This window comes from Rhincodon typus, chromosome 38 (genome assembly GCF_021869965.1).
Source record: "Rhincodon typus isolate 14 chromosome 38, sRhiTyp1.1, whole genome shotgun sequence".
Classification (NCBI taxonomy): domain Eukaryota; kingdom Metazoa; phylum Chordata; class Chondrichthyes; order Orectolobiformes; family Rhincodontidae; genus Rhincodon; species Rhincodon typus.
In genome coordinates this window covers 17,470,090-17,497,929 of record NC_063369.1, presented here as the reverse complement: position 1 = coordinate 17,497,929, position 27,840 = coordinate 17,470,090, and positions in this window count along the sequence as shown.

Here is a 27,840-nt window from a genome sequence, read left to right as displayed (position 1 = left end):
GTAGGCTTACCTCCTGCATTAAACCTTCCAAATGCATCACTTCACATTTGTCCAGATTAAACTCCATCTGCCATTTCTCTGCCAAGTCTCCAGGCTATCCAAATCCTGCTACATCCTCTGGCAATCCTCCTAACTATCTGCAGACTTACAAATCAGACCACCTACATTCTCCTCCAAATCATTTATATATATTACAAACAACAGGAGCCCCAGCACTGATCCTTGTGGAACACTACTGGTCACAGATATCCAGTCAGAAAAACTCCTTTCCACAGCTATTCTGCCTTCTACGACCAAGCCAGTTCTGAGTCCATCTTACCAGTTCACTGCAAATCTCATGCGACTTCACCTCTTGTATCAGCTGGCCTTGGGGACCTTGTTAAAGGCCTTGCTAATGTCCATATAGGTAACATCCACTGCCCTGCCCACATCAATCATCTGTCAGTTCTTTAAAAACTCAATCAGATTTATGAGGCACAACCTTCCTCACACAAAGGCATGCTGCCTCTCGCTAATAAGTCTATATTTTTCCAAACATGAGTAAATCCTGCTCCAGTGGCAAGAGATGGCATCAGAACATAGCAACTTTGATGTTGAATGCCCACAGCAGGATGCGAGGCACTGGCATCAGCATCAGCTCTGATGTCAGCACTGGTTAAAGGGTTATACACTTGCATTTGTTCAGGAAGGCTGTGGACTCTGATACTCCAATTGATTCTAAAAGATGGTGGTGACGTGGGCCCAGTGGCACTTGATAGCACTGGAGCATGATGTTGGTGGATCCAGCGCAAGCAACGGCGAGGCATAGGATTTGTATCAGTGGCTGCAGTGGTGGCACCGTGGCACTGGTATGCCCAGCTCAAGACTCATGATGGCAGTGGCAACGAGGGTGATCTGAACATTTACTTTTCCCTCTGTTTCTCTTTCCTTAATTTCTGCTCTTGTTTTTAATTCCAACTATTGTATTCTAAGATGGCACCGGAGAGTGGCTACCCTGTACCCTTTTCACTGCACTCCTGTACTCAGGCTACACAGGACAAAAACCTAACCTAATCTAAAATCTAATCTAATCTAAGAATCTTGTCCAATAATTTGTCTACCAATGACATAAGGTCCATTGGCCTGTAATTTCCTGGTTTATTCATGTTGCCCCTCTTAAACAAAGGAAAAACGTTGGCTATTCTCTGGGACTTCTCCTGTGACCTTGAGGGTGCAAAGATGTTGCATAAGGCCCCAGCAACTTTGTTCCTTGCCTGTCCCAGTATTCTGGGATAGATCCTACACATCCCGTAGTCTTGTCTACCTTAATGCTTTTCAAAACTTCCAAATGAAATAACTCTAGACAGGCTAGTATCCCATCACCAAGTCACCCTTTATAAACACATGGGAAGTCCTTGACACTGATCCAGCTTCCTCAGAGCTAGTTGTCAAAGTGAATAGGATGCCTGATATTCGCATTTTATCTGTCAGCCAGAACTCCCTGAATGGGCCAGATTAACAGCCTCAATCAGGGAACTCATATTCTGTGAGGTCCAATGGGCTAACCTCATTACAATCACTAACCAACACCTCCTCCTTTCTTATATTAATATGCCCTAGAATATTAACATTACCCTCTCTTGACCCACCATGTACCATGTTTATCTCTTTTGTGAAGACCAATCTAATCTATGTATTTGTTAAGGATCTTGCCCACTTCCTCTGGTTCCACACATTAATTCCCTTCTTTTCCCTTGACTGGACCCACCCTTTTCCTAGCTACCCTCTTGCTTCTTATGTATAAAGCACCTTGGGATTTTCCTTAATTCTCTGTTTGCTAAGGATATTTCTTGGCCCCGTTTAGCCCTCCTGACTCCTTGTTTAAGTTTTTTCATGATTTCTTTATATTCTTCAAGGGGTCTGTCTGTCTTCAGTTTCCTAAGCCCCATGTATGCCTCCTTTTTCTTTTTGACTAAGCTCACAATTTCTCTCATCATCCAAGGCTCTTGAATCTTACCATCCTTATCCTTCATTTTCACAGAAACATGCTAGGTCCTGAACTCTAATCAACTGGCCCCCAAAAGATTCCCACATGACAGATATGGATTTACCCTCAAACAGCAATCTACATCCTCCAGTTCCTGCCTAACATTGTCGTAGTTAGCCTTCTCCCAACTTTTACCTGAGGACTACTCTTACCCTTATCCATTAGTAACTTAAAACTTAAGAAATCATGGTCACTGTTCCAGAAATGCTCCCCCACACAAACTTTGATTACTTGGTCACGCTCATTCCCCAATAATAGGTCTAGTACGGCCCTTCTCTAGTTAAACTATTTACATATTCCTTCAAAAAACCCTCCTGGATGCACCTAATGAATCCGGTTCCCCCATCCAAGCCCCTGGCACTAAGGGAGTCCCAGTCAACATAGGGAAAGTTAAAAATCACCCACCACAACAACTGTGCTGATTTTACATTTTTCCATAATCTGTTCACAAATATGTTTGTCTATCTCCCACTGGCTGTTGGGAGGTGTGTTGCACAATCCAATCAAAGTGATTCACCTTCCTATTCCTGAGCTCTATCCATATGACCTTGCTGGATGAGTCCTGCAAGGTGGCCTCCCTCAGAGCAGCTGCGATATTCTCCCTTATTGTTAATGCAACTTTCCCCACCTTTTTTACATTCCTCTCTCTCGCCTGAAACATCTACATCCTGAAACATTAAGATGCCGGTCTTGAACCTCTCTGAACTAAGTCTTTATATTTGTTCAACATCACAGTTATATGTTTTAATTCAAGCTCTAATTCATCTGCCTTACCTGTCGTACTCCTCACTTTAAAACAAATGCATTTCAGATTCCCAGCCCCTGCTGTGTCCAGTAACCTCTCCCTGTCTGTTCTTCCTCTTAGCCTTACTGGCCTTAGTCTCTAACTCCTCCTCGGTCATTTTACTTGCTGACCTACTGCTCTGGTTTCCACCCCTTGCCACACTAATTTAAATCCCCCCAAGTGACCCTAGCAAACCTCCCTGCCAGGATATTGGTACCTATCCTGTTTAGGTACAACATATCCTTCTTGTACAGGTCTCACCTGCCCTGAAAGACATTCCAATGATCAACATGTCTGAAGCCTTCCCTCATATGCCAACTCCTTAGTCATGTATTTAACTGTATTATCTTCCTATTCCTGGCCTCTGACACTTAGATAAGAGCCCTAGAGGTCCTTCTTTTCAACTTCCTATCAAACTCTGTGAACTCGCTTTGTAGGACCTCGTCATTCTTCCTGCTTATGTCATTAGTACTAATGTGTACCACACCTTTGGCTGCTCACCCTCCCTTTTGAGATGTCCTTGATCCTGGCACCAGGGAGGCAACACACCCTGGAGTCTCTTTTGCAGCATGGAAATGCCTCTCTGTGTCCCTGACTAAATGCTCCTAAGTGTATCCAAGTGCCGCTCTAAATGCAGTCTGACAAGAGTTTTGTGTGTATTGCATACTTTCTAAGAGTGTCACACTTACTTCTGTCACAATTTTAATAATATCACACAGACAATGCCACACTGTAAGGTACTCTCCAAGTCACTGTGAGAAGTCTCATGAGTAATCTGCTAGTATCTGTAATGTATTCAGCATCATGCACGTTTTGATAGTTGCTGGTATCTGTCCCCATCATAATCTATTGATCGCACCTCCACTCTTCTAAAGCACCATGGCATCTAACTTACCATGAGGAATGCCACATGATATCCCTCACCATCAGCAATGCCACAAGTTTTTAAATTTTATGTGAAACAATAACTGGATGTTGTGGGAACCACTACATTCTGCTGTCCACTAACTTTTTTGTATGTATAATTTTAGGTACTGGAATGTTACTTTTCTTAGAATGAGAATCAGAATGGTTATTGATCAGAGAAGACAGAGGGTTTACCAGAGCAGTTACTTAACTATAGTAACCATAAAGTGGAATGATATTACTGTCAGATGCCCTCTGTGGTGAGAGGGCGATAGATCCTTCTCTTAATTTAAGAAATTTAAATCAAATAGGTATTGTAAAGTTATGGACAATTTGTTGACTGATAATGACAGATTTATAAATTATGAAGTGTTTACATGGTAGAGAAAGGTCAATGGTCCAACAGCATTTATGCTGCATAGGAGACACCTTGAACCCCACTTCATCTCATTTCATCAGCGTATTCTAACATTCGTCGCTCCCTAATCTGCTTATCGAGCTTCCCCTTAAATATATCAATGCTCTTTTCTTCAACGCCTCTCTGTGGTAGACAGTTCTTCATTTTAACTTCTGAGTAAAGATGTTTCTCCTGAATGCCTTTTTAGATTTATTAGTATCTATCTCATCATAATGGCCTTGAACTCTGGCTTCACCTGTGAGTGGAGATGTTATCTCTACATTGACCTGAGCAAACCTTGCATAATCTTGAAGGTCACTGCCTGGCCAATCCTCATTCTTTTCTTTTCTAAAGCAAAGAGGCCAGTTTCTTCAAGCTTCCCTTGTAAATAAAACTTGTTAGTATTTTCTTAATTTAGTTCCTGTACCCATATTGTACTTTATATCCAGGCACTTTAAAATTCATTCACAGGATGTGGTCATTGCTGGCATTTATTGCACATCTTGAATTGTCCTGAAGAAGATGGTAGTGAGCTGGCTTCTTGAAACTATTGACTGGCTTGTTAGCCCATTCCAGAGGGCAGATAGGAACCAAACACATTGCTGTAGGTTTGGAGTGAAATATATGCCAAACTGGGTAAGGATGGCAGATCTCCGTCTCTAAAGAACATTCATGAACCAAATGGTTATTTACTTATATTTATTCACGGGATGTGGGTGTCACTGGCTAGGCCAGCATTTAGTGCTCATTCCTAATTGCTGAGAGAACAATTAAGAGTCAACCACATTGCTGTGGGTTTGGAGTCACATGTAGGCTAGACCAGGTAAGGATGGCAAATTTCCCTCCCTGAAGGACATTAGTGAACCAGATGGGTTTTTACAATTGTTGAAAGTGGTTAGATGTTTGCAAATAGGTTAGCTTAGTTATTTTGACAGTCTGATAATTTCATGGCTAGTACTGCTGATATGACCATTTTAATTAAATAAGTGAATTTAAATTCCTGAGTTTGTAGCGTTTGAACTTATGCTTTTGGTCATTACTTCTGGTACTGTGCCAATGTTATCTTATTCTGGGCCGTTGATGTATCACCTTTTGAAAAAGGCCCCAGGTTTTTTTTTAATGATAATTATCCCGCTTCATGTTTTTCACATTATAGCTGCCATAAATAAATCAGAGTGTTGGTATTATGTGCACACCTTCCACCCCTCCTTATTTAGTCACACAAATGGCTGCATACAAACCTTCAGATTTCTCATTCAACTGTGTAAGTCTGCAGTGAGTTGAATTTTCTGCCAAACCCAACCCTTTCACAATGTGACATTGCACAGTGCACTGTCCCGCAGTGGTAACTGCTTACAACCAGGAGCCCCGCTCTGATTGCAGAGCGGAGAAAGGGTGGCACCAACCTGACCATACTCAGCCAAGCCTTAGCCTGAAGAATGGCCACTCGGGTATCAGGAGTGTCATTAGCCACCTGTGGAACCCCTGAAGGGTAAGTTCTATACTCACAGGACAGGAGGAGCAGATAGTTGGGAAGGGAGTGATTGAAGTTTAGAGAGGGAAAGATAGATGCTGTGGTTGGTTCACTCGCCGAGTTAGTTCGTTAGTTCGCAGACGTTTCATTACCCTGCTAGGTAACATCATCAGCGCAGCCTCCGATGAAGCGCTGTTATGTTTTTCCACCTGGTATTTAAACTCTGGGGTCCGTTGGAGTTGATTATCTCATTTCCGGTATTTCTTCGCAGTGGTGTATATATAGGGTCTAGTCCTACGTGTTCCTGATGAAGGTACACAGAAAGGCCACACATACGGATCAAGTCCTGAATTTCAACAGTAACCACCCCGACACCCACAAACGAAGTTGCATGAAAACACTGTTTAAATGAGTGACAACACACTGCAGCAACCCGGAACTATGCCAAAACAAAGAAGAATACCTCTACCAAGTATTAAGGACAATGGATACCCGAACAGCTGCGTCTGATGATGCCTATCACACAAATAACAACAGGAAGATACAGTACGCCCTGACACACTCGTCACGTTACCGTACATCAAGAACATATCCAAACTGACCACAAGACTCCTATGACCATTGGGCATCAGAGTGTCAACCGCTAACTCGAACCAAAGACCCCTTGCCAACTATGGACAGAACCAACTGACATACAGGACTGCGACAAACATTACATTGGACGGACAGGAAGGAAACTGGCCACAAGAATATGTGAACACCAACTAGCAACAAAAAGACATGACCAATACTCACTTGTCTCCATTCACACGGATAAGGAGAACCATCAGTTCGATTGGGACAACACCAGGATCCTAGGACAGTCCAAACAGAGACAAGCACAGGAATTTCTAGAGGCCTGGTTCTCCACCAAGAAGGCCATCAATAAACACATAGAACTAGACCCTGTATTTAAACCACTGCGAAGAAATACTGGAAATGAGGTCATCAACTCCAACGGACCCCAGAGTGTAAATACCAGGCAGGAAAACACAACAGTGCTTCATCAGTGGCTGCACTGATGATGTTACCCAGCAGAGTAATGAAATGTCTGCAAACTAATGAACCAGCTCGACGAGCGAACCAACCACAGCATCCACTACCTACTACAAATCTACTCAAGAACCTTAGAAAGGGAGATGGAGAGAGGGACTGAAAGTTGATGGAGAAATGGAGAGGTGGGAGGAGAAGATATGTAGAGAGGGATGAAGGGGTGAAGGAAAGGACTGAAAGGTCTAGAGAGAAACAGAGAGGAGGAGGGAGAAAGAGGGAAATGTTGGGAGGGTTTCAAATGGAGGAAGAGGCTGAAGGATAAAGGGAGGGATAAAGGGTTGGAGGGAGATATGAAGAGATGAAGGGAGGAGATATTAGAAGAGAAATGGAGGGAGGACTATTGAAAAAGAAAGAATGGAGGAGAGATGAGGTGAGGTGAAAAAGAGAGAAATTAAATTATGATTTCAAATGAATGAAGACTATCAGACGAGTTTCCAAATCTTTATCACATTCTGGCTTGTGACTTGGTGAATAACAGCACGACTTGGCTTATTTTCTGTTTTGATGTCAGTTTCTGTTGATCAAGTATCAGAATTCCATTACATATTAAAATCCATTACTCAGTGTTAGTCACCACTCACTGAGTGATTTATGCTGAAAACTCACCTTACTTTCCTGCAGCTGTACACTGGCAGGTCTACAGCTGTACTCAGCTTTCCTTTGCAGTTTTTACCAGTCCCACGGGAGCTGGTTTGTTCTGTGATTTCCACTCCACAGGAATTCAACCCCTTCCAACCCCTCACCCAACCCCCATTATTCCCTCAAAGGCCCATTCCTTGCAACCTGAACTTGATCCCTGCCTTAGGGTCAAAGGGGACAGGCCGTCAATCATGTCTGTCAGTGAATTTGACCTCCACCGAGCTTAGAGTGCAATAAGAGACAGGAGTTGAGGGGCACTTCTGAATATTGCTTTTTCAGGCATGCTGTGCTCAGAAAAACAGACATTTAAAAAAAAAATGAACCAAGAAAGATTAATTTGCACATTTGAAGTCCTGAGCTTTGCACATGGGAGCCATTTGATTGTTGATCCACGTTCTGTTAATTTGAGCCTTATTTGTCTCCACTCCCCCTCCCCCCTTTCTCTCACTGTACTCTTACCTAAACTGCTTTTGCAGTGCAGCTTTTTCCTGCTTGCTCAACTCCCCTCTAACACTTACACAAGGAGTGCTTTTACTCTCCCAGGCTATTCATCTAGGTGAGGTATCACAGCTATGTCTGACTGCTTTGTGACCATGTGGTGAAGAAAGTGGACAGGAAGGGCCACAGAGGGAGCAGTCAAGAGTTCCAGGGATTTAGAGTGCAGTTGTAAGCCAACTCATTCTTCTACTGATCTCACTAGACAAGTGGAGCAATTCAAGCGCTGTTTTTGCTGGCTATTGGGATGTGAGTAAATGATCCATTGAGTAATGCTTAGCCCTCCCACAGTACATGAATCTGCACAGCTAGTGACAGCTATGATGCCATACTCAGTTGAACATCTTTTGGACACCATGTTTTGAGCTCCCTTGTGACAAACAGTCCAGAGATGTGCATGCTAGGGTGGATTGGCTATGCTAAATTGCCCATAGTGTTCAGAGATGTGTAGATTAGGTGGGTTATAGGGGGATGGGTCTGGGTGGGATGCTCTGAGGGTCAGTGTGGGCTTGTTGGGCTGAAGGGCCTGTTTCCACGCTGTAGGGATTCTATGATTCTGTGAGCTGCTGATTTTTGGAACAGCCTGCCAACACTGGTTGACCAGGCTCACATATCACTAAGGTTCCGAAGAGTTGCAGAAATCCAAGCCCCAGTCTGAGTCCATACCATCTGTGAGGAGAGGGAACTGTACTTGGGAGACTAGGGGAAGAGAAAGTGAATAAAAATTTTGGTATACCCCTTCCAGAGCTGCAAAGAATAAATGGGAGAATATTACATTTCTCTCTGTTATACTTTAAACATGCTATAGAACATTCTGAATACAGATCAAACAAGAACTCAACATCACACACTGAAGTGAAAGCCACATGTTTCCTGTAAAATAATAGATTACCTGCCTATGTAGGAGAAAGGGAGGGAGAGAAGGTGCATATTGTTTGAGAGAGACTGTGTGAGAATATCCCGCATGTGCACATGCACACACAGAATCTATTTGAGTGTGCTAGTTTGGATTGTGTGCATATGAGATTGCATGTAACAGTGAGTGTGCATGTGGGAGTTTGAGAGAATGTGCATGTGTGTGACAGAGAAAGAGCTTTGTGTATGTGGAGATTGTGTGAGAGATTGTGTAGGAGTGTAACAGAGTTTGTAAGACTTTGAGTGAACACGTGAGGGCATATATGACAGTCTGAGAGTGTATATGAGCTGGATGTAATTATGTGATGTATGTTAGAATGTAAGAGTGAATGTATGAGTCCTAGGGTTTTATATGAACATGAGTGAGAGTGCATGTGTATGTGTGTGAGAGAGAGAGTATTGTCTGTGTGTGTAAGTACTGTCTGTGTGTTCGTGTGTATGTGTGTGAGTGAGAGAAAGAGAGACAGAAGGTATGTATGTGTGAGAGTAGGTTGTGACATAAAGTGTGTGGGATTTTTGGTTTGGTGAGAGCATGCCTGTGAATGTGTTGTGTGTGGGCTGGATTTTACCAAGCCTCTGGGGATGGGCTGGGAGCCAAGGGTCTTTTAAAATGGCCAGAAGGTTTGGGTAAATTGAAAACCCCATCATCTTCCATAAGATATAGGAGCAGAAATTAGACCATTAGACCATTCCATCAAGCCTGCTCTGCCATTCAAATGTGGTTGATAAGTTTCTCAACACCATTCTCCTGCTTTCTCCCTGTAACCCTTGATCTTCCTTTGCCATTTTACCAGAATCAGAGAGTAGAATAAAGGAGCTGAATGCTTTTTAAATGGAAAGACTGTAGAAAGCTGAAACACAGAGGGATTTAGGAGTCCACATGGATAAATCACAAAAAAACTATCATGCGAGTTTAGCAGGTATTAGGGAAGGGAAGTGGAATGTTGGCCTTTACATCAAAGGAAAAGCAGTATAAAAATAGGGAGGTCTTGCTAAAACTATACAAGGCACTAGTCAGACCACTGATAGTTTTGATACCCTTATCTAAGGAAAGATAAACCGATATTGGAAACAGCCCAGAGAAGAATCATTTGGTTGATTCCAGGTAAGGAGAGACGTCTATGGAGGAGAGATGGAGTAGGTTGGCCTGTACTCAATGGAGTTTAGAAAATTCAAGATTATTAAGATACTTGACAGGCTAGATAAAGGAAGGATGTTTCCCCTTGTGGGACAGTCTAGAACGAGTGGACGTAATCTTAGAACATGGGCATTGCACATTTACAACAGATGAGGAATAATTTCTTCACTCAGGGGGCAGTGAATCTGTGGAATTCTCTACCACAGAGGGCTGTGGAGGATTGGTAGTTAAGTATATTCAAATTTGAGCTACACAGATTTTTAAAAAATCAGTAAGGGAATCAAAGGTGTTATGGGGAAAAGGCAGGAATGCAGAGTTGAGGATTATTAGATTAGCATGTCATCATCAAATGGCTGAGCAGACCCAATGGTCAGAATGGCCTATTCCTGCTCCTATGTCTTACGGTCTTATGAGGAAGTTGGGGCTGGGCCTTCTACCCAGAAGCAAAGTGACCAATGAAGGTCCTGTTCTTACTGTGGCCAGCAGTTCAACAGCAACTGGGACCTTTGGCACATTCAAGCTGAACTGACAGCCCAGAGATTGCATGGTGAGCTGGACAGCCACTCTGGAACAGATGTGTGGTTCAATTTCAGAGGCAGTCTTTGGACCATGGAGTGGTATTGGTCACCCAAATATGTATGAGTGTTTGTCTGATATTGTGTGTGACAGTGAGTGTGCATATGGGAGTGCCCAAGAGTGTGACAACATAACCTCACTCCCTAAAACACTCTATGATGCCGCAGCCTGCCTGACTCTTCCTAGACCACTTACATGGCTAGAAAGGCAGTATCTTTGCTGGCGCCTCATTCTTCCAGGTACAAGCCTAACAGGCCTGACCACTCCCGGTTGCACTCCTGAGCCTACTGAACTGCCAGCCCTCTGATTGGCTGAAGGTCATGGAGGTGTCTCTTAAAGGGTCAGAATCCCAAAAGTAACCTTGGTGCAGCCTACTAAGAGGCTTGTCCAAATTGCAGTTGAAAGCCATAATTGAATTGTTCTGCACCACACTGTTAGTCAGATCCTAACTACTCGCTCTGTATAAAAGGTATTTCCTCTCGATAATGCTGCACTCTGTCAGTATTGCAGCACTCTCTCAGTATCAACTCTACAGTGGTGCACCACTCCCAGTGTTAATCCTCTGCAGTGCAGCACTCCCAGTACTCATCTGTTGGTTATTCTGCTAATTCCCTTAAATCTATGCCCCCTGGTCTTGACCCTGCCGTCATTGGGAACAGCTTCTCTCTATCTCCTCTGTCCATTCTCCTCATAATTTTGAACACCATAATATTCCAGTTGAGCCCAAAGCAAAGAGTCTTTGCTTTTACATGTTGTGCTTCTATTTATAAAGCACAGGATTCTGAATACCATTTTAATCTGCTTTCTCAGGTTTTATTGGCTTGTGTACATATCTCTAGATCTCTTTGGTCCTGCCTTCCATTCATAATTGCATTTTTTTCATGTCACCTTTCCTCATTCTTCCCACTACAATGTATCACTTCACACTTTACTGAACTAAATTTCTTTTGCCCTGTGGTCCACCAGCTTGTCCATATCCTCTTCACAGATGACAGGACCATAACACAGGTCCTTAGCACCACACACACACACACACACACACACACACACACACACACAGTGTTTCAGCGTGTATTTGAGTATAAGTTTTAGTCAATGTGTGGTCATCTCATTTGTAGCAGGCTTATGAACTGAGTACCCTCCATTATAGTAGGGAGACATGGACAATATCTGCAAGGCAAGAAACATGGCTGAACAGCTTCTACCTCCCTTGCTTCAGACAAATATTGAGAGGGCAGGAAAGCACATCAGTGTGCAGAGATCCTCACCATGTGTGCCTTCCTGGGTCAGTGCTGACTCTGTTGGCTGGGTCACATGATCTGGGTGGATAATGGCCGCATCCTCAAAGACATGCTGTATGGTGGTAAGCTTGCTATATACACAAGACCTGGTCACTCATGTTTGTGATACAAGAATGTCTGCAAGCAAGTCCTCCAGCTGATTGGGATCAGCCTCAGTGCATGACTATTTTCACTGGAGTTTAGAAGAGTGAGGGGGAAATCTAATATAAGCCAGCAGAAAACATAAGCACTGATACCAAAATCTTCTAGAAGTATATAGAAAGGAAAAGAATAGTGAAAATAAATATTGATCCTCTACAGGATGAAACTGGCAAGGTAATAATGGGAAACTCAGAAATGGCAGAGGCACTAAGCCAATATTTTGTCTGTTTTCACATTGGAAGATAATAATTTCTTCCCAAAAACTGCAGTTACTACAGAGGAACTTGGTGAAATTACTACAACTAGGGAGAGGGTATTAATGGCAGATGGGATTAAAGGCAGATAAATTCCTGGGGTCTGATGGTATTACAGGAGGTGGCAGCAGAGATAGTGGATGTATTAGTTATGATTTTCCAGAATTCTCTAGATTTTGTAAAGTTACCAGTGGATTAGAAACATGCTAATGTGACACCCTTATTCAAAAAAGGAGATAGGCAAAAAGTGGGAAACTACTGGCCAGTTAGTTTGACCTCTGTAGCGGGGAGGTTGCTGGAATGAGTCATAAAGGAGGAGATAACTGAACACTTGGAAAACCAAAGCTCAATTCACCTGTGTCACCATGGTTTCATGAAGGGCAAGTCGTGCTTCATAAATTTGCTGGAGTTCTTGAGGAAGTAACCAGCAACGTGAACAATGGGGATTTGGTGGATGTGGTATATCTAGATTTCCCGAAGGCATTTGACAAGATGACAAGTAAAAGACTGATGCAGAAGGTTAGATCCCAGGAGGCTATGGGAAGGTATTGGCTTGGATGGAGGATTAGCTAACTGACAGAAGGCAGAGTGTTGGGATGAATCGGTTCTTCTCTGATGGTGAACTGTAACTAATAGGGTGCCGCAGGGTTTAGTTCTCGTCCCTGCACAATTTACAATCTATATGAAGGATCTGCAAGCAGGGACAGAGTGTAACATAGCAAAATTCATGGATGGTACTAAAAAAGGTGGGAAAGCAGGCTGTGATGAGGAGATAGAGTTTATGGATTGATATGGATAGGTAAGGAAAATGGGCCAGAATCTGGCAGATGGAGTTTAATGTGGACAAGTACGAGGTTGTCCATTTTGGCCAGAGAAAGGGAAAATTATTATTTAAATGGGAAGCAGTTTCAACGTGCATCAGTGCAGAGAGATCTAGGCATTTTTGTGCATGAATCGCAAAAAGTGGGTATGCAGGTGCAGCATATAATAAGAAAGGCAAATAGAATCCTGGTATTTATTGCAAAAGGACTGGATTATAAAAGTAAGGAAGTATTGTTACAATTATATAAGGCATTGGTGCGACCATACCTGGAATATTGTGTCCAGTTTTAGTCTCCTTACTTGAGGAAAGATGTCATGACACGGCAAGTAGTTCAGGGGAGGTTCACAGGTTGATTAAGCACTGTCGTCCAAAGAGTAGTTGAATAGCTTGGGCTTGTACTTGTTTAGAAGAATGAGGGGGACCTAAATGAGGTGTATAAAATGCTAAAGGGGTTGATAAGGAGGACATTGAACAGATGTTCCCCCTTAATAAAACCGAAAGAACTGCAGATGCTCTAAATCAGGAACAAAAACAGAAGTTGCTGGAAAAGCTCAGCAGGTCTGGCAGCATCTGTGAAGAAAATATCAGAGTTGACGTTTCACGTCTTGTGACCCTTCCTCAGAACCTTCCTCGGTTCAGAGGAAGGATCACAGGACCCGAAACGTTAACTCTGTGTAGATGTTCCCCGTTGTTGGACAGTCTCGAACAAGAGGTCATGTTTCTGGAATGAGAGAAGATAGGTTCAAAACTGATATGAGGAGAAACTACTTCTCTCAAAGGGTTGTGAAACTGTGGAACTCACTGCCTCAGAATGCAGAAGATGCAGAATCAATCAACAGATTTAAATAAGAAAGAGATATATTTCTGATGAAAACAAGATAAAGGACTATAGGGAGCAGGCAGGAAAGTGTAGTTGAGACCAGGATAAGATCAGCCATGATCATGTTCAATAGTTGAACAAAGGGCTAAATTGCCTACACCCCCTGCTAATTCCTATGTTCCTATATTCCTAAACCTATAAAATTCTAACAGGACTAGACAGAGGAAGGATGTTCCCCATTACTGGTAAGTCCACAACAAGGGTCATGGTCAAAGGACAGAGAATAGGCTTTTTAGGTCTGAGATGAGGAGAAATTTCTTCACCCTGAGAGTGATGAGCCTGTGGAATTCTCAGCCGTGATAATTTTGAATGATCATTGAATGATCAAGGAAGGCTTGAAGGGCCGAATGGACTACTCCTGTTCCTATTTTCTATGCGAAGCAAGATCGGGAGATGGGTTTGCATACTATGCTAATCATCAGGCCCACACCTTTGTGTGATCCTGGTTCAGTCATTACCACCCCACTCATTGACTTTAATGAACTTACAAACAAGTGAGCGTGACATCTTTTGTCCCTCAAATCCCTTGAAAATAAGGCCAAAAAACTACTTGCCTTTCTAATTGTTTGCTGCATCTACATGTGACTTTTTTGTCCCTTTAGAGGCCTGCATTTCCCAACCTGTCACCATTTAATAAATATTCTGCCTTTCTGCTTTTTCTACCAAAGTTAATAACTCCATACTTAATTTCATTTTATACCATCTGCCACATTCTAGCCCAATCACATAGCCTGTCTAAGTCCTCTTGAAGCCTCCTTGATTCTCCTCGTAACATGCACTCCTATCTTGTTTGCTTTAATCTGCAAATTTTAAAATATTACAATTGGTCCTCATATTGAAACTATTTATACAGATTGTGAACATTTGTAAACCTAGTACTGACCTTGCAGTATCCCACTAGTAACAGCCTGCCATCCTGAAAATGATCTGTTTGTTCCTTCTCACTGCTTTCTGTGTATTAATCCATTCTTGATCTATGCCAGTATTACCACGCTTCCCTCAATCCAGATTCTATCATTTTATCTACTCACCTTCTGTGTGGGAACTTATCAAAAGCATACTGAAAATCCAAATACACACATCCACTAGTCTTCCTTTGTCCATCCTCACTTAACATCCTCAAACAAGAAGTTTGTCAACAATAATTCATAAATCTATGTTGATTCAGTCCACATTTGCCATTCTTTTCTAAATGTTCATTTATCTCGTCTTTACAATAGATTCTAACATTTTTCCTTTAATGGATAATATGGGGAATTTATTTCACCCAGAGGGCATTGGAAATCTGGAACTTACTGCCTGTAAGGGTGTAACATTTAAAAAATATTTGGTTGTATATTTGCAATGCCAAGGCGTACAAGGTTATGGACCAAATGCTGGAAAATGGATTTAGAATATTTAGGTAGTTGTTTTTGACCAGCACAATGGTCAATTGCTCGATGGGCTAAAGGGCTTTTTTCTGTTTTGTAGCCCTCTATGAGTCTATGGCATCAGGCTTATAGGCCTGTAGTTATTCATGCTCCCTCTTTCTCCCTTCTTAAATGCTGTATTACATTTTCTACCTTCCCGTCAGCAGAAACCTTTCCACAGTCCACAGAATTCCAAAAGATAACCACTAATGAATCCACTATCTCAATTGCTCCTTCCTTTGACATGCTGCATGAAACTCATTTCGTCCAGGAGATTGATCAATCTTTTCAAGTTCAACCTCTTCTTTCACACTAATTTATTTTACTTCTTCAATTACACAAATCTCTTGATTGCCTAGTATTTCTGGTAGATTTTCCATATAATTTTCTATGATGATAGATGCAATGTAAGTGTTTAGTGTCTCCATAATTCCCCTGTTCTCCACTGTAAATTCTCCTTTCCCCATCTGTAATGTGCTCATATTTTTCTTTTGTAATCTTTCTTTGTTTCACGTATTGATAGAAGCTTTTACAGTCTGCCATTTGTTCCTGGCTAGCTTGCATTCATATTTTCCTTTCTATTTTTCCCCATCAGTTTCTTGGTCCTCCTTTTCTGAGTCATAAATTGCTCCCAATCCTCAGGCTTACCATTATTTCTGGAATTCTTATAAGCTTTGGTCTCGTATAATCTTTAACTTCTTTCATTAACCACTGTAATTTCCCTTTTCCTTGGGTATTTGTGGCTTGTAGTATTTCTTTAAATACTAACCATTATCAAATCTTTTAGTGTGTTTTCCAAATCCCCTATAGCCTAGGATGCTAGGATAGACTAGGATACTAGTCCCAGTCTTGCCAAGATGCAACTCACTTGTCTTGCAAATGTCCCATTTGCACCAGAACTGGTTGCAGTGCCTCAGAAATCTGATGCACAAGCTTTCCAGCCATGTGTTCAATCACTTAATTCTCCTGCTTCTATTCTCAATTGGACATGGGATTTAGTAATCTCAAAATTAATCTGCTTTGGAGGTCCTGCTTCTCAAGCTTCTTCCTGGCTCCCTGAAATCTTCTTTCAAGATTTCTCTCAACCCTAAGTAATTGTACTGACATGGATCACAACCTCTGGCTATTTATTCTACCTCCTGAATAATGCTGTGCAGCCAATCTGTGACATCTTGACCCTTGCACCTGGGAGGCAAATAACTAACTTGAAAACTCCTTTCTGGCTGCAGAAACATCTGTCTATTACTCTAAGTAACAGAAGGTTGTGTGTTCAAATCACATCAGGCTCATAGTGTTTAGCGACGTTATAACTCTCCAGATTTATGGGGGAGGTGATGGCCTAGTGTCATTATTGCTGGATTGTTAATCTGGAGAACCAGATGATGTTCTGGGGACCCAGGTTCAAATCCTACCAAGGCAGATGATGAAATTTAAATTTAACAGCTATCTGGAATTAAGAATCTAATGATGTTTGTTGGGGGAAAACCCAACTGGTTCACTAATGTCCTTTAAGGAAGGAAACAGCCATCCTTACCACAGCAATGTGGTTGACTCTTAACTGCCCTCTGGGCAATTAGGGATACGCAATAAATGCTGCCTGGACAGCGATGTTGTCATCCTCCTTTCAATATAGTGTGCCACTCTTCCTCTTTCCTTGTGTTGCTGAGATTCCCATGGTGCCACTGATCTGTCTGTGATTGCACTCACCTGAGGAACCAATGCCCTCAACAATATCCAAAGCAGCCAACCTGTTTGTGAGCGAGATTGTTTTGGCCAATTCTGCACCATCTGCCTTGTTTTCTTAGACTGACTGGCAGTCTCCCATTCCTTAAATGTCTGCATACTTCTAAATGTGGTGTGATCACTACTAAACATGCTATCCACATAATCTTCTGCCTTGTGGATGGACAACAACCATCGCTCGAGTTCCAAAACCCAGAGCTCAAGCTTGTGCAGATGGTGACACTTCCTACTAATATGTTCATCTTGGTCACATCATGCATTCATCACTTCACACATTCCACAGGCCATACATTCCACTTGGTCAAACCTACCTGCCATATTTTAACTGTACCAATTATTTATTAAAGTACAGTAGTTTACCAGTTACTCACCAACAGCTCATTCCACTGCACTGAATTAAAAGTCATATACTAGACAGAGAAGAAACTAATTTAAAAAAAATCTCTTCCCCACTTCACCTAGCTCACCATTAACTAAACCCATCTGCACTCTATTTACAGATTGAATGAAGAACCTCTGTAGTTATACTATTAGTAGATCCAGTACAAAAGTGAGATTGAACTGGTTTACCTAATTAACTATAGAGCTACTATTCAGTATTGTTTACTAAGTCCGCAAGAAACACATTTTACTTTCTTACTTTATTTCAGTTCTTAGCCCTGGAAAAAAAAAGAGTTAAATGCTAGTTGCAATCCACACTTACAGAACAATGTTGACACTAATAAACCATCACTCACCAAACTTACTCTGCTTGAAATCTCCACTCCATTTATGTTTATACTTTTGGAGCAACAGCTTGAATCTCTGTCGCCATTTGCTTTGACAGCCAGCGTTCTTTCTGGGTGTTGTAGCCAATGCCCACACTTGGCTGTGGTCTTGCACTCCTGTGCAGGGCATCTCATTTTCCTCTGTCAGATTTATTTCACATTGGAATGCTTTTCGCAGTTCTGATTGGTTAACCTTTCCATACTCTGATCAGTTCTTCAGCCTGGACTCTCTGGTTGGCTCATAAGGGATTCTGGACACTCACGCTCAGTTTGAACCTCACACTTCCCTGTATATGGCCAATTTAGAATCAATTTTATTAAAGATAAATTGCCTTGTACCAAACTGTATTTTTAAAAAATACAGCAACTTGGGTGATTTGAATGCAAAATGTTTGTGAAAGAACTTTTTTGGCATGGTCTGCCAAACGAGTCTGAGAAGGAAAAGGAGCAGAAGAGAGGAAGGAGAATGGAAGGGCAATAGTGATAGGAGATTCCATAGTCAGTGGATAAAACAGATTTTCTGTCGCTATCAAGGTGACTCCAGGATGGTATTTTCTCCCTGGTGCAGGGTAAAGGATGTTATGAAGTTCCTGCAGGTCACTTTTTTTGGGAGGGTGATCAGACAGACATTGTGGTCTGCAAAAATAGCAATGACATACTTAGAAATGAGGGTGAGAAACTGAAGGCAGATTTTTGGGAGCTAGGCAGAAGATTGAAAGGCAAGATTGAAAGGTATGTGGAACAGCATGGTGGCTCGGTGGCTCAGTGGCTAGCACTGCTGCCTCACAGTGCCAGGGGCGTGGATTTAATTCCAGCCTTGGGTGACTGCTTGTAAGGAGTTTGCACATTTTCTCTGTTTCTGCTGGATGCTCTGTTTTCCTCCCACAGTCCAAACCTGTTCAGGTTAGGTGGATTAGCCATTGGAAATTACCCATTGTGATCAGGGATGTGTAAGTTAGATGCATTAGCCATGGGTAATGCAGGGTTACAGGAGTAGGGGAATTGGTCTGGGTGGGATGGGCTATGGAGGGCTGGTATGGACTTGTTGGGCCAAATGGCCTGTTTCCACATTGTGGAGATTCTGTTCTATTCTAAGAACTTAAAGCAGTCCCACATGATGGTGAGCGTAGAAAAAAGGGAGATAAACAGCAAATGCTGGAGAAACACAGCAAGGGTCTGGCAGAATGTTTGTAGAGAGAAACAGAGTTACAATTACGAGTCAAGTATGACTCTTCTGCAGAACTGCCGTGGAGAGGAGACATACTGGACTTGAAGCATTAACTTTGTTTTTCTTTCCGCAGATACTGCCAGATCTGTTGAGTTTCTCCAGCATTCTCTGTGTTACTTTCATATTTCCAGCATGTACATTATTTTGCCTTTATTAAAATAGGGGAATTGAATGATTGAACATATAGCTGCACAGCTGTTGTAGGAGGGTGGTAATCAGATTTCTGGAGCATTTAGACTAGTTCAAGGGACGGTGGGACATGTACACGCCGGATAGTCTACACTTGAATGTGACCAGCATAAATATCGTAGCAGAAGATTTGTTAGTGCTTTTGGAGAGAATTTAAATTATATTGGCAGGAAGTTAGAAACCTGAGGGCAAACTCAGTACAGGGTTTGGGAGACTGAAATTGAGTAAGTGACTCTGAATGACAAAGGAAACAGGTTAGAAAGGTGCATTACAGACAATTAGCACTATTGAAAGGTACATATGTAAACACAGGGAATATAATGAATAAAACTGATGAGCTGAGGGCAGAGGTAGACACATAGTAGCATGATATAATTGTTATGACGGAAACATGGTTTTAAAGAGGGCAGAGATGTCAGTTCAACATCCCTGGGGGGGTAGAGAGTTTTCAGGCAGGATAGAGAGGATGATAAAAAAAAAAGGAGCAGCATTATTGCTTAAAGAATCAATCGCAACTGTGAGGAGGGCTGATTTACCAAATGAAGTATCCAATGAGGCCAAATGGATTGAGCTCAGATACAAAAAGAGACTGCCACACCCTCAGATGTGTACTGTAGGCCCCCAAAAATATGGAGCAATTATGTAAGCATAGTTCTGTGTGCAAAATCAATAAGCAACAATTGTTGGGGACTTCAACTAACCAAACATCAATTGCAATATAAAGAGTGTGATTGGTACGGAACACAATTGTTGAACTGCATTCAAGAGAACATTTTTAGCCAATATATGGCCAGCCCAATGTGGGCAGGCACAATTCTAGATTTAGTCTTAAGGAATGAAGCTAGGCAGATGGATGAAATTGCAATGGGTGACCATTTGGGTGACAGTGATCATAATAGTCAGATTTAGCATCAATATGGAAAGGGTTGAAGATAGGACAGGCATAAACATTTTAAATTGCTCAAGGCAAATTTTATATAGCTAACAGAAAATTTAAGGAGAATCAGTGACAAATATGTGGGAGGCATTCAAAACCAAAATTCTATGAACACACTTCAGACATGTCCCCAAGTGGTATTTTCAAATCTAGAGTCCTCTGGCTATCTTAATGCATACAGGATAAGATAAAGCACATGATGATCTCAAACAAGTAATACAGCAGCTTAGAGGAGTACAGAAAAGTACTGGGGTAAAGTAAAAAATGAAATTAGGAAAGTAGAGGGAGGATATGACAAAATATTGGTCAGTAAAATTAAGAAAAATCCAAAGATGTTTTATCAGTACATTAAGAGCATGAGGATAACTAAGGAAAGTGTTGTACTTATCAGAGTTGTACATGGTAACTTGTGCATGAATGCAGAAGATGGGTAGAGTTTCAAATGAGTATTTTATCTGTCTTCATAAAGGAGGGAAGATGCAGATATTCTAGTTAAAGAAGAGGATGGTGAAATATTAGGTATTCCAGCCATAATGAGAAAGGATATATTGAAGGAACTGGTGTCCTTGAAGGTGGATAAATCACCAAAGGCCAAATGAATTGTATCCTAGGTTGTTAGTGGAAGCCAGGAAGGAAATAACCGATGTTCTGAGAACAATTTTGCAATGTACTAGAGGATTCTTCAAACATTGTAACATTATTCAAAAAGGGTAAATGAAGAGGCTAAATAATTACAGGCTGGTCAGTCTAACCTCAGCTGTGAGCAAATTATTGTAATCGATAGTGGGTGTTAAGATTCACTGTTGCGTGGAAAGACAGAGATTAATGAGGAATAGCCAGCGTGGTTTTGTGAAGGGAAAGTCATGTTTTGCTAACTGAACTGAATGTTTTGAGGACATTTACAAGAAGGCAAGCAGCTCAGTGGATGTTATCTACATGGATTTTAGTAAGGCACTTGACAAGGTCCAACATGGCAGACTGTTAAGAAAAATTAAAGCCCATGGAATACATGGGAATCAGTGAGTCAGATCCAAAATTGATTCAGTGACAGGAAATAAAGGATGATGGTGAATAAATGTTTTTGTACTAGTTTCCTGCTTGTTATAGAACACATTGAAGGTAATTGGTAGGATTGGAGGGGACATAAGAAAAAAACATTTTCACCCAGAGGGTGGTGGGTGCCTGGAATTCACTGCCAAGCTTCTGCCCAGCAGAATCCCTCAAATCATTTAAGAGGGTCCCGGATTCACACCTGAAGCACTGGAGCCTGCAAGGCCACGGACCAGGAAAGTGAGATTAGAATGGGTGGCTAGTTTACTCAACTGCAGACATGATGGACTGAATAGCCTCTTTCTGTGCTTTGCTTTAGTATGGTTACATGGAACGTGCAGAGGCAGAAAGTGACAAAGACAGACTGGGACAGTATCAAAGTCTTTTTATGATTGAAACATTCTGAATTTCTACGATTGAGGCTCAGCACATAATTGAAGTCATAGGATTGGTTTTGTCTCTGAGGACAACTGTGATTGTCTCACCACTGACTGCCAACCTACTCTGTGTAATGGGCGATAACAATGGAACACTGTGTCATACAATGTGTACCCAGTGTAGCACCAGGGGACATTCATGCTGTCATTTTGTCTTTACCTGGTCTGGCCAACCTGCGACTCCGCCCTCAGCAATGCGGTTGACTCCTAATTGCCCTCTGAAATAGCCTCACAAAGTCACTCAGTTCAAGGGCAATTAAGTATGGACCATAAATGCTGGCCTTGCTAGTGCCGCCCATATCCCATGAACAAATAATAGATGGGGCAAAGTGCCTTGTTACCTGAACTGTAATGGAAGAAGTGAACTTGTTTTGTTGCCATATTGACTTTTTCTAAATCTTGTTTTAGATTATAGGTTTTCACAGAATTTTGGGACATACGTGATAAATATTGATATCGATACCTCTGTTAGAGATATTACTGCTGTAACAATAAACTTTTTAACATTAAGCAAACAAACATTTGGTCAGCAAGGATTTGAAATTTCACAAACTTTTGAACATGAAGGGCACAGTGTTTGAATTGAATGTATCTTTGGAATGCTCAAGGCACCAATTGGAGCTTTCAGGCTGAACAGCCAATCAGGACACTGAATAGTCAACTAACCTGAGCAGTGAAGAGTGCGTTGATGGCAAACAAAACTGGGAGAGAAAACTTCACTTAGATGCACTGACCCACTAAATGTCTTCATGCGCCATTTTCAGAACACACTTTCCTCCATGGGCAATTGGAATGGCTTCACCTAAGCTTGGTGGAGTGAAGATGTGGGTAAGTCTTTGTGAGTTTTTAAGTTGCTTATATCTTTCCCATGCAATTTCCTTTTGATTTATTACAATGGTTTCTGCATTGTTTTAGTTTTATTCATGGATGACAGGTTACACATAAATAGTGTACCATTACCGATGGACCATTAGTCTTCTATGTTTCTCCTGCTCTCACTTTATTATTTTTCTGTTTTGACTACTAAAGTCACATTTTATTGGCATAAATGTGTGATATAGAATGGAACGATCTTTGCAACTATATTTCCAGTTCAATTACCTAACTAATTTCTCACCTTTTTCATTTGAACTGGCCGTATACATGCGTTTTCAAAACAGCAAACCAAAATTAAGTTGCATCTTGATGGGGTGTGGCCCTTCCCAATTGATTTCCTCCCTCTCAATGGTATAGTGTGAAAGTGAAGAGTGTATGATAACGTACATGAGTGTGAATGTGAATGAGAGTGAGTGAGAGTGTGTCAATGAGTGTGAGAGTGAAAGTGAACGTGTGAATATGGAAAGAATTTGAGTGAGTGTGACTGTGTGAATGAGTGAGTGAGTAAAAGTGAACGTGAGAGTGAGTGTGAGTGCATGTGAGTGAAAGTAAATGTGAGTGAAAATGATAATGTGAATGAGTGAGTGAATGAATGAAACTGAATGTGAGTGAGAATGTGTAAAAGAGTGAGTGTGTGAGCTTAACAGTGAATGTGAGTGGGTGAGTGAGAGTGAAAGTGCATGCATAAGTGAGTATGAGTATGGGAAAATGTGTGAGAGTGTGTGTGAGTAAAAGTGAATGTGTCAATGTGGGTGAAAGACAATGTGTGAATGAATGAGTGAGTGAAAGTGTGAGTATGAGAGAGTGTGTGAACAAATGTGTGAATGAATGAGTGAGTCAAAGTGTGAGTATAAATAAATGTGCAAGTGAGTGAGTGTGTGTCAGTGTGAGTGAAAGTGAAAGTATAATGAACATGAGAGACAATGTCTATTTGAGTGATCAAAACTGAATGTGTGAGTGAGTTTGTGACTGTGAGAGTGAATGTGTGTAAGTGAAAGAATGAGAATGTGTGAGTGAGTGAACAAAAGTGAATGTACGTGTGTGAAAGAGTGAATATGCGAAAGAATGAATGACAGTGAATCTGAATGAGTGAGTGAGTGACCGTGAATGTGAATGAACGAGTGAACGTGAATGTGTGTGAGTATGCAGATGTATATGTGAATGAATGTGTCAGGGAGTGAAAGTGAGTGAGTGCGAGAGTGTGTGAAAGTGTGAATAAGAATGAGTGAGAATATCTGTATGAGTGAGTGAGAGTAAATGAGTAAAAGTATCAGTGAGTGTGAGTGAGTGAAACTGAATATGTGGCTGAGTGTGAGAGTGCCAGAAAGAGTGAGTGGGTGGGTGAGTGTGAAAATGTTTGAGAGAGGACACAATATGTACACATACTCAGCACAGAGACACACAAACATAAACACACTCCTGCTCTGCCCTTCCCAAAAATATGTTATACACTGGGTTGGGAGAGGTGGAAAACCCAGGATAAAAGACAACCCACTTCCCACTTCCACTTTGGTCTATCTTCCTCCAATGTCTGCTCAGATTATGTGCCATCAGAGGCAAACACAAGGTTAAACACAATTCATTCACTTGGCTGCAATTCTTTCCCTTTACTTGGTAATCAGAATTTAGGGTCTGTAGTGCCTCTGTAGTTCTGCTTCTTAAATGAAAGGGAAACAAAATAGTTCATTTGTTAGCCCTGCTGCTTAGCACTTTTTAATGGTCATTTTTATTCATTAATAATTTTTAAATGATCAATTTGTTTACTTTGACATTAATTTGCTTCTTGGAAAGTTGTTTATATTTTTTTCGTACCTTGTCTTTTGGTAATTCTTGTTTAATTTTGCGCCAAACCAGATTTCAGGCAGCTGCTGCTGGATTTCTTACTGAAGGGGAATAACAGTCTCACAAGAAGTCTGATTGTTTTTTGGAGGGCTGCCAAACGGGATTATTGTCCCTCTGATAGAGGCAGGGAATGTTGGAAATGCCCAGCATATCTGGTGGTATCTTTGCAGAAAGGAACAGTGGTCAGTCACCTTTCATCAGAACGAGGGAAAATTGTGGGCCTGAAACGTTGACTCTTTCTCTCTTCACGGATGCTGCCTGGCCTGCTGTCTGTTCACAGTATTTTCTGTTTACTGTTAAGATTTCTAGCTCTTTTATTATGTGATCCATGCTGGGCATTTGTAATTGAGTTGAATTATTTATTGTCTGTTGTATTTTACAGTGAATAATACGGTCAAATACAATGAAAAGCTTCAACTATCGCCATTTTGAATAGTTTAAGAATATAAATTTAAAAAAAGATATAACTGAAAACAGTCTATCTTCGCTCCGCTTCCTCTGCCATGAGTCTTGAGCTGGCTCACCAATGATACCTATGCTGCCAGCCCTCCACCACTGCCTCACTGCTGCCTGTGCCGGACCCACCAACATTGGAGTTGCCACTCTTTAGGCACCATCTCTTCACCGTTGGGCCCACCTTCCCAATGCCACCGCCGATACTGGGTCCCCTGCTGAGCCCACATTTGCCCCACAACCAGGAGTCCCTGGCTCTGCTGCCGTTGCCGCCTTCCAATAACCAGGAGTCCCCAATTCCAGACCTAATGCGACCACAAACAAGGTCCCTGGCTCCTCTGCCACCTTGATAACGCCAGGAGTCCCCACTTGGGGCCTACTGCAACTAGAAGTCTGTTGCCAACCCCTCACAAAGAGTCCCAATGTTACCTTGCAGGCGCTGCCATCTTGAAAAGTCCTCTGTTGCCATCGCCTCTGATCACTGGAGGAACTTTGTTGCTGTTGCCGCCAGCCGCGAACACCAGTAGGAGGTACCTGCTGCCGTTGATGCTGCCGTCTCTAATCACCGGAAGAAGCCATGTCCATCACCATCACCTCCGCCTGCCGGGGAGGCTGCTGTCATCCTGCGTGTACTTGCTACTATGTTAATGCGCCAATTAACCCACTGCAAAAGGCCCCAAAGAAAAGAAAAACAAAAGACACAAAAAGAAAAAGAGCAGAATCAAAAAGAAAAAAATAGAAAGAAAGCAGATGGTGGTGGACGAACCCTGGGCTCAAGGGCCACAACTCCCTTGCTATCATGATCATCAGTGTGGTAAAATCAGTGTGACAACAAGTGTGGTTAATTGCAATTTAAGATGAGGAAATATTTATTATTCAATGCAAAGCCCAATTTTTCTGTTAACAAAGTCCAAGTCTTTGGAATGCTACTGTCTGGAAAGTGAATAGGGCCAAGTTTAGAGAAGTGGAGTTGGTCACACAATCCTGAATTTCCTCCCTAAGGGCATGATGCATCACACTCCAGCAATTGGACTGCTGCAATTCAAGAAGATAGCTCACCATAATGGTAGGTAAATCCCCAGGACCCGATCAAGTGTATTCCAGGACACTGTAGGAAGTTAGGGAAGAAATTGCAGGATCCCTAGCAGAGATATTTGTGTTATTGACAGAAATGGGTGAGGTGCCGGAAGACTGGAGAGTAGCTAATGTTGTGCCATTATTTAAGAAAGGCTGCAAGGAAAAAACACAGAACTACAGACCAGGGAGCCTGATGTCAGCGATTGGTAAGTTGTTGGAAGGGATTCTGAGGGACAGGACCTCCATGTATTTGGAAAGGTAAGGACTGATTAGAGATAGTCAGCATGGCTTTGTGCGTGGGAAATTGCATCTCACAAACTTGATTGCGTTTTTGAAGAGGTGACCAAGTAGATGGATGAAGACAGAGGTTTACATCGTCTACATGATCTTTAGTAAGGCCTTTGAAAGGTTCTGCATAGTAGACTGATTAGTAAGGTTTAGATCACATGGGATCCAGGGATAGTTAGACAATTGAGTACATCAGCTTGACAGTAGGAGACAGGGGGTGGTGGTAGAGGGTTATTGTTCTCACTGGAGGCCTGTGCTGGGTCCACTGTTGTCATTTACATGAACTCTTCAACTATGAAGAGTTGGCCTTGTTGGATTGGGGAGAATTAATTAAAGGGATGACAGTGGATAAGCAATGGCAAACATTCAAGGGACATATGGGGGATTTGCAATAACTGTTTGTTCCTGCCTGGCACAAAAGCAAAATGGGTAAGAGGGCCAATTGATGGCTTACAAAGGAAATTAGAGATAGTATCTGATCCAAGGAAGGAGCATACAGATTGGCCAAGAAAAGTAATATGTCTGAGGACTGGGAGCAGTTTAGAATTCAAAAAAAAAACCAAGGGATTGATGAAGAAGGGGAAAATACAGTACGAAAATAAGCTTGCAGGGAAGATAAAGACTGAAATGAAGAGTTTCTATAGGTACATGAAGAGAAAGAGATTGGTGAAGACAAATATAGGTCCCCGGCAGACGGAAACGGGGGAATGTACAATAGGGTACAAAGAAATGGCTGAGCAACTGAATACGTAGTTTGGTTCTGTCTTCATAAAAGAGGACACAAATTAGGTACCAGCAATGTTGAAGAATGCAAGATTTAGTGAGAGGGAAGAATTAAGGGAGATCAATATTAGTAGAGAAATGGTACTGGGAAAATTGATGGGATTGAAGGTGGATAAATCCCCAGGGCCTGATAAGCTACATCCCAGAGTACTTACAGAGTGGCTGTAGAAATAGTGGATACATTAGTGCTCATCTTCCAGGATTCTATAGACTCTGGAACAGTCTCTACAGATTGGAGAGAAGATAATATCACTCCAATATTCAAAAAGGGAGGTAGAGAGAAAACAGAGAATTATAGACCGGAGAGCCTAACATTGATAGTGGGGAAAATTCTCGAATCGATTATGAAGGACTTTATAGCAGAGCATTTAGAAATCAGTGGCAGGACCAGATAGAGTCAGCATGGATTTATGAAGGAGAAATCATGTTTGACAAATCTGTTGGAATTCTATGAAGATGTAACTAGTACAGTTGACAAGGGGGAGCCGGTCGATGTGGTATATTTGGACTTTCAGAAAGCACTTGACAAAGTGCTGCATAAGAGATTATTGTGCAAGATTAAAACGCATGGGATTGGGGGAAGTGGATTGAGATGGATAGAAGATGAGATAACAAGGTGTAGAGCTGGATGAACACAGCAGGCCAAGCAGCATCAGAGGAGCAGGAAAGCTGATGTTTCGGGTCTGGACCCTTCTTCAGAAATGGGGGAGGGGAAAGGGGTTCTGAAATAAATAGAGAGAGAGGAGAAGGCGGATGGAAGGTAGATAAAGGAGCAGATAGGTGGAGAGGAGATGGACAGGTCAAGGAGGTGGGGATGGAGCCAGTAAAGGTGAGTGTAGGTAGGGAGTTAGGATGGGGGTTGGTCAGTCAAGGGAAGATGGACAGGTCAAGGAGGCGGGGACGAGCTGGGCTGGTTTTGG